Here is a 9113-nt window from a genome sequence, read left to right as displayed (position 1 = left end):
GATATTTGCAAGATAATATATTTTATATATAAAGAATTCCCAGATATAAGATAGAAAAAAAAGATAGTTGGGCTGGCCTTTTTTTAAAAAAAAAAATAATAATAAAACACAACTCAAATAGCTGGCTAAAAAAAATGTACTAATTTAGTCAACATGTAAGAGATAATTAACATCATTAATTACGGGAGGAGATGGAAATCATAACAGTGAGATACACTGCAATATTAGCAGAAGGGCTAAAACTGAAACAATTGGACAAATCACATGCTACCCAAACAATGACACAAATAAAATACGCTTTACAGTAGGCGGTACAGAGTACATTGCAGCTACAGGCTGTAGAAACTGGCAAATGATAATAAAACTGAGTATATCCTTCCATTTTTAGAATCATTTTAATAAATGATGGTTTCATATCCTTCAAAAATGTATTAGAATTATTAGAAAAGCTATATTTTAATAGTTCCAGCCTGAAAAGTAAAAGAAATGATGTTCAGTAGGGCAAAGACTAATATATTCTTGCCATGGAGTTTGTGAGAAAGGAAAAGGAATTGCTATATACAGTAGCACAGCTATACCTCAGAAATATGTTACTGCTTGAAAGATGATGTAACCCAATTACCTTCAATAGGATTTTAATACACAACTTTAAAATGGGTGAAATTAGAATCCCACTTCTGGTGTGACTGTGCAAGGAGTTCCTAGTTGGTTGACAACTTTACAAGATTTAGAATCATCAGGGAAACACACTCTGGATATATTTAGGAGTGTGTTTCCAGAAGGGATTGAGTAAGGAGGGAAGACACACCCTGAACATTAGTGGTACCACTCCAGGGGCTGGTGTCCTAGAATGAATAAAAAGGAGAAAGTGAGCTGAGCAGCACCATTCATCTCTGCTCCCTGACAGTTGACACAATATAAGCAGCTGCCTCAAGCTCCTGTACCATCCTTTCCTCCCACCATGGACTGTATCACTTCTTAAACTATAAGCTGAAATAAACCCTTCATCTTTTTAAAGTTGCTTCTGGTTCGCTATTTGGTCACAAGAACACAGGAAGTATCTAATACACAAGGAATATTCATACAGTAACAACAGCAACAAAAAATGTTCAGGAAGATCCAGTACAAACCAGCGAGAACTGCAAGATGCCATGATTTACGACACAAGACCTGAGTTCACCTTTCCTACTTGTTTTCAGGTAAACTGGAAAAAATCCTCTAGCCTGGACAACCAGGACCACACAGGGGCTATCTCCCTCCCTTTGGAGAACTATTTGTTGTAAAATTCCAAGGTATCATTCCTTGCCTTGATCACGGCTAGTGTGGCCAAGAGGTAGAAGATCCTTTTTTCTCTGTAGTGCCCTCTCCTGGGACACATATTCTAACTTGGGAGTGGTGTCTGAAAACACTGGCACCCCAAAGTCCTTGGCCTGGCTCCTGGAGTGCCAAAGACCAAGGGCTTTTGTTCCCTTCTCAATCAGAGTTCACCTGCTTGGTGTCACTTGGAAACAAGGAGGCTATTGTCCCCAGTCGGGGAGTTCAAACCTCTCCAGTTTGGGTAATTGAACCTGCTAAAACAAACTAAGAGAGGAGAAACAGGTGAAAAGGCATTCAAGTTTACCATGCACATATGCACAGAGGCCATAAAAAACGTGAAACTTAGAGAAAGGCCAGATGGTTGAGGCTTAAAAGAGACGGAGAGAAAAGTAGGGGCTGTAGGTAAGTTTGTGGGTGGTAGTAAATGATTTATAGGAGAGAAAATCAGTCAGGAGAATCAACAGATGCCAGAGGCAAAGTTACTCTTAGCTCTAGATGTGCTGTTTTAGTTTTCAGTCTCTTCCTCTGAGATATGAAATTAGTCTTCCTTGGATAATGACGTTTGAGTAAAATCTGAAAGCAATTGTGTTTCACTTCGGCAAATCTGGTCTTGGGGGAGCTAAGGGCAACTGGGAGTCAGTCCTTTTCTTCATTCACTGCTCTTTAGGTGCTAGATTGAAGTCCAAGAGGCATATTTGAGGGTACAATTTTCTAAACCTCAACATCCTGTCTACAGCAACAAACACTTGACTAAAGACTTTGCCTTAAAGCAACTGTAGAACAGAGAATTCCAAATCACTCTTCAAATAAACTAATTTCATTTGCAACACAATGGAAAAAAGCTAGGCCTCAGGGCACTCTCCAAAACAGTGGGCATTTTGGTAAAAAGCAATTGACAGAGAACCCTAGGTTAAAGGGTAATAAAGAATAAACTATAGAGTGTTTATTTTGATGGAAAGAAATGTGGAAAGATAGCAAAGAAAAGCATTCCAGGGCCCAAACAAATCTCAAACATTGACATTGAGCATTATATCTTCCAAGAACACAGATTTAATTGGATTATTTTAATGAAGACCAACACTGTACAGCCTTCACTAAGTTACACAGCTAGTTGCTCAACAAGTGAAGAAGAAAATAGTAACACGTCAGGAAGAGAAGAGAAAACACCCAAAGTTGTTACAATACATTATCTAAATTGTTCAGTTGCCAGCAAAAATATGAAGCATGGAAAGAAATGAGTAAAAATAAGCCAAAACTAGAACTAATGTAGACAACAGAAATTACATGTAGGATAAAACAAAAATTGGCTGTGATAAATAAATACTTCAAAGTAGCTGTTAAAAGTATGTACGAAGAACTAAATGAAATCATGGTAAAAGTGTGGTACCAGAGAAAAACAAAAGGAATTATTTTTAAAAAGGAAATTCTGGAGTTGGAAAGTAGAATAAATGAAATGAAAATTTCCCCTGGTGTAGTGTTTCTTTTATTATTATAAATGTCTTCTTAATGTATAATAAAATTACTTTAAAGCCTGTCTTGCCTATGACTATCATAGCTATTCTATAGTTTTTCAAATAACTAAATATTTCTTTAAAAGAACTTTCTTATAGGAAGAGAATTAGAAAACTTGAAGATAGATTAGTATAGATTATGCATTCTAAAAATATAGAGGAAAAATAATGAAGGAAAAGCCATCTCTGAGAAATATGCGTATGTATATATAGTATTGTTGGACCTATAACATATAGAAATGTAACTGATTGTAAAATACAAGGAAACAGATGGGTGAATGTGAAGCAGTATTGGACTAAGGAAATGACTACAGATGGAAGCTGAATCCAGTCACATGAATCCATGGGAATAAATGAAGTGGACCACAAATGATAAATAGGAGGGTTAACATTCCAAAGCTATAAATACACAGTTACTCATTTTTCTTATCTTGACTTTAAAATATATATATAAAATGAAATTTTCAAATAAGATGACAGATTAGAAGCTACATCTGTGTGATCAGATGAAAAAAAAAAATCATCATAAGAAGTAGAAGATCCTATCCCTGCAAGAGAAAGCCCTAAAGAAAAATAAATAAGACTAGGTGGGATTTCACACCACAAAGACCTGGCCAAGCCACTGGCACCCAGTAGGACTGTGCTGCTTGTGCCAGGTTGGGGTCAGCTGTTGCTGTCAAGGAAGCACTATCATGTGCAGGCACCACAAAAGTCAGAGAAAAGTGGTTAGGTCTGTGGAAATGCAGCATGTATGGAGAGAGCTTCATCAGGGAAGGCTGCTGAGATATCACAGGGAAGTCTCCAGTTTCCCCTGCTCTCACTTCACCAGCAGTTTCAGGTGTTTTCCCTAAAGAGTAGAATTCAAATGGGACACAAAATAGAGCCAGCAATGAATAGATTCATCAGAGTGAGCAAGGAAGTAACCACATATACTTCGGGAAACAAATCAGACCTGATGAATGTCAATGGCTCATCCTAGCAAGTATGGGCTTATATTCCTCATGTCCCTGTGATCTCCTTCATGCCTCCTCCGAGGTGGGCACTTCCTGGATGGGGCATGCCTTTCTTCTCAGAAGCCCATTTTACCCAGAATTCAGTCTAAGTAGATATACAAGATGCAAGAATATGTATGAGGGTTTAAGTACACCCAAAGTTGAAAAGTTTACAGGGGAAAGGGTTATAGCATTCTGTGCATTCTGTGCATGTTCTCCTGGTGAGGAAATCACTGAAGTTTCTTTAATCTGATCTTGTTAGTTAACCACTATCAACCTATTCTTTGTAAACCACTTTTTGGGTTTTAAGCTGGCCCATCTGGAGTCAACCACCATCACTATCTCTATATCTTAAGCATCAGTCAGTCACAATTATCTCTGCATCCTGCTTTCGGACCCTATTCAGGTTTAATTATTGTCCTTTATGTCCTATTGGAGGACCTGTTGGTCAGTCCCTCTAGGAGCCAACTTTCTGCCTGACAGAGTCAGTTACAGAAACGTGTGATGGAAATGCAAAGCTGAAACCATGAGAAGGCCATATCTTGTCCCTCATTATTATCTTGATAAGCTTCACAGGAGCACAGGAAATGTACTGTGGACCATACCACAACATCCTAATGGGCAGGACAAAGTTAAGTGAAATAGGCAGGTCTTGAACACCCCCTGAGAGGGTCAGTCACAGAACACTCAGTTAGTGGAATAAACTGCCCTCAAAACACCAGGGAAAGGTAGCATTTGAAAATGAGGGGATTTAAATTTGAACACTCTGTCAGAGACTTGACTTTGGTCATGAACCCCTTCTCATCTTGAAGGGCACAGTGATTCAGCTTGTTTGAATTATTGACATTATCACTCCTCTCTCCCATCAGTAGAGACTACTTGTTTCACAAAATTTTTCCCTTTTTCCTCCCTTCTTGTGAGACTCATGCCTGTACCTTCTGTGGCCCCAGGGCTGAGACAATATAAGTCATCCTATTTGAAGTGTGCATAGTTTATATGACATTTGAGAGGGGATGACTTACAAAGAAACAGCTTCTCATAACCCCTGTGCCATTCAAGCCCTGAGCCTAGCCATGCTGGCCACCCCTGCCATTCCCCTGCTTCTGGAATTCCAACATGGCCGTGCTAAATCTCTGCTCACTCTCCATATTGCAGAGGGCTGACCCCCTCTTCCCAGGATGCTCTCATCTGGCCCTTGGCTGGCCTACTCTTTTTGGAGGGATGAGTAATGTTTGGGCCACACTACTACAAAAGACAATCAAAGGGGCTGGAGAAAATACATCATCCCAGTGAGGAAGGAATTCAAGCAAAAGGCCCAAATGTCAGACAAGACTAAAAGAAGTTAATGTCAAGAAGATACACATTTTAAATAGAAAGGTACAAATGAGCTTAATAAGCTAAGAACATAAAAGCCCATATTATACAAATAGTAATTACAGGACATATAAATTGGCTATTTGTATTGTGCACTATAAACATACTATAGACTTTAAAATAATACTATTATACATGAGGAGGATATTTTTAAAAAGCCAATCTGTCATGAAAATAGAACAACTATACACATATTTATGTTATATACCAACAAATAGAGAAGCAGCAAAATTCAACAGAAATGGAGGGAGAAATATAGAATTTAACACTAGTAGAAAATTCAGTGTTCCACTTTCAGTAATAAATAGATCACATAATGCAGAAAACAGAAGATTTGAACAGCACTAAAGAGGAGACCCAACAGTCATCTATATTTAAGGCCTATTTCTCCTCATTCTGCTCTCTTGCTCTCCATAAGAGCTGCCCTTCCAAGAACCTCTTTGGGGAACTGAAGAGTGAAATTGGTTTTCTCTAATTTCCTCTATATCAAAGAAGGGCATAGTCCCTGTCTAAGAGGAACCACAAACTCTCCTTCCTTTAACAGTTGGAGAGGAGGCTTTAGACTCTCTGTAGTAGGAGTTGGCTGATATCCCCACATTACAGGTTTAGTTTGAAATTCTCCTATATCTTAGAAGACACAAATTTTACAAGATTCAAGATACAAGGTCTAAGAAAGAGTAACATAAATATGCCAACAATGGCCCAAGAAAATACAAGAGCCAGGAAGGCTATGGCCATACTTGTCCCAGGAAAGCCAATCTCTTACAATGTTTTCCTAAGGGTGTGATATATTGGACTGTTAAAAAACCCTGAAGACTATACATTAAGAATGTAGCAATATACAAAAGAATAATTTTAAGGAGCTGAAGACACGGCTCAGTGGTCAAGAGCACTGGGTGCTCTTGCAGAGGACCCTGGCTCAATTCCCAGCACCCACATGGAAGCTAATAACCTCTATAACTCCAGTTCTGGGATCCCTTCCTCTGCAGGCATTGCATGACATGGATACACTGACATGCAAGTAGTTTATGCATACACATAAAATAAAAACGATAAATATTTAATAAAAGAATGATTTTAAGAAGGAATCCAATGATGGAATAGATGAAAGGAAGTTAAGGTGAGGATGTGCCAACAGCACCAAAAGAAAAATAGCGGAGAAAACCAAACATAAGGTGAGGTTTCAACTATTGACGTGTTTCTAAACCAAGCTTCTCCTGGGATTTCAGAAGTTAGTCCATCCCCTTTTTTTGTCTGAAGTGAATTTTTGAGTGTCTTAGTTTTTTTTAACAGTTTATAGGTGTAATAAGCTTTTTAAAATTATTTTGTTCAAGTTGTAAATAAGAGACTTAACATTTACAAAATATTTCACCTGAGAGACGTATCTATTTCTAAGCAACCAAGATATTTACAAGTTACAGATTTTAGCTGGGGAAGTGTTTTATGCGTCTATTGTTTATGTAACTTTCAGGTGAGGCTAAATTACTGGGCCAGGTTAAGGGGGAAATTCCAAAGTCTGGGGTTCAGAACATTAATTCATTTGTCTTCTGGGCTTCCCCATTAATATTACAGGCTCATATTAAGGATTCCTGATTTATTAAGACAAAATACACAGCCCCCATATAAGAAAAAAAATTAAAAATTTTACCTGTTGTATCAAAAGTTACCTGAGGCACTTTGGTGGCCATCTGTAGTAGCTTAAGTGGGACTTTACCGGGAACCTGGGCAATATTGGTATGTAAGGGCAGCCACCACTGGAGTTGAAGGCCCATCTTCCCTTATAACTGTTGACCTTTTATCTGCGTTGCCCCTCTGTTTTGTAAAACCCTGATGAAGGCAGTTCTTTCCCAATACCTTGGATTCAATATCTGTGGCAAGCATAGTCTTTCTAAAACATCTCTCCAGATTGGGACTTTTCTGAGATAGCAAGAACCTAATCTTTTTAGGATAATATATTTCCTAGGGCTAAGTATATCAATTGGGCTTATTCTTGTGTCATTAGCATTTTCCACTGGGCCTTTTGGAATTTTTAAATCTTTTGTTAAAAATCTCAACAATCAAATTAAGAAGATAACTTGGAGTGCTTGGGTTCTATTTTCTCCTTTCTATTACCTTTGCAGGTAATCATACTAATTACTCAAGTAAGGCTGAAAGCACAGAGTAAGTCATCTTCACAGTCCTTGGAACAGCAAGCCAAACACGAATACCTTCCCAGATAAGTGCAATTTTTCGTAAGGATAAAGATACATGCCATGACGGAAGAGTCTCCCGAGAGCCAGTCCAGTCCCCCAAACAGTAAGGACTTGTATAGGCCACTGTGTAGAAACAGAATCAAGAAAATGACCAGGAAGACCACATTTTATACAGGCCTACTTAAATGATTTGTTTCTCTGTGCTTTGTCCCAGTTATTTATCTATATACAAATTAAATTTTCTCTCTTTGACTCTTGCAATTGTTCTGTCTCTTGAATTAGAGTATTGGCACAGGTGGCCAGGCTTATTCTGTTACTGCAGTTGGACCAGGGCTTTTTGTTGTAAAACTTCTGTTATACTAAGAACAATGGGAATTTTGAACTAATTTAACAATTTTAACACTATGAAGACATAAACAAGTCTAGAATACACACACACACACACACACACACACACACATACACACACATATATATGTAGTCATTTATAAGGTAGGGTTTTAAAAATAAGCCCAAAGATTTTGTATTACTTGTCAATTTTAAGTTAGACTATTGATTTGCTTAATTTTCCATAGCATTTGGTAATTCCTAATCCAACATACTTACCTTAAAATATACGACTCAGGGCTGGAAAGATGGCTTAGTGTTTAAGAACACTGACTGTTCTTGCAGAAGACCCCGATTCTAATCCCGGCACCCACATGGCAGCTAACAACTGTCCCCAGTTCCAGGGGATCTGACAGCCTCTTCTGTCCTCTGCAGGCATTGCAGGACATGAGTGCACTTACCTACATGCAGGCAATACATGCATACACATAAAATAAAAATAATAAATAAAATACTTTAAAAAATGACTCAATATAAAGCTGATTTTTTAAAAAATATTTTTATTTATTATGTCTATGAGTATATGGCCTGCAAGTATGTAAGTGCACCTGTGTGATGGATACCCTGGAACTGGAGTTACAGACAGTTGTTAGCCACCATGTGGGTGCTGGGAACTGATCCCTGGTCCTCTGCAAGAGCAGTCAGTGCTTTTATCTGATGAGCCATTGCTCTAGCCCATAAAGTTGATTTTTAAATTAAAAAAATTAATAATCACATAACTAGTAGAAGCATTTCATTACAACAGCATTGATAGAATCAATAACAGTTTCCAGAGCAAAGATGCATCTCTTTCAAAATTGGCTGTAAATTTTTAGGTTCACAGTGTTGAATTAATATAGTAATACATTATTGTACTCAGTATAAACCCTATAAGACATAAAGTTGAACGAGGTTTTAACCTTTAAAAAGATCTCCATTTTATACGTATGAGTGTATTGCCTGCATGTATTTAAGTGTACCCATGTGGTGCTATGCCTGTGGAGGACAGAAGAGGGTGTCAGATCCCCTGCAACTGAAGTTAGGATAGTTATTAGCTATCATGTGGGTGCTGCAAACTGAACCTGGGTCCTCTGCAAGAGCAGCAGTGCTCTTAACCACCAAGCCATCTCTCCAGCCCTGTAAAGTTGATTTTTTTTTATTACAAAGATATGGAGCCTAATCTGATCATTAATAGTGCTCTAAGCAGTTTATGCAAACATCAACATTTTAAAAAATTGGACAAGATAAGAACCTTGAAAAACACAGTATTTGGAAAAAGAAAACTATAGGCAGATAAACAATAATTTTTATATCTTAAAGTCACAAGCATTAAGTTAAAATTTACACATACACACACACAA

The sequence above is a fragment of the Nannospalax galili genome, unplaced genomic scaffold (genome assembly GCF_000622305.1).
Source record: "Nannospalax galili isolate Female #2095 unplaced genomic scaffold, S.galili_v1.0 scaffold1181, whole genome shotgun sequence".
Classification (NCBI taxonomy): Eukaryota; Metazoa; Chordata; class Mammalia; order Rodentia; family Spalacidae; genus Nannospalax; species Nannospalax galili.
This window is presented reverse-complemented; position numbering follows the sequence as displayed.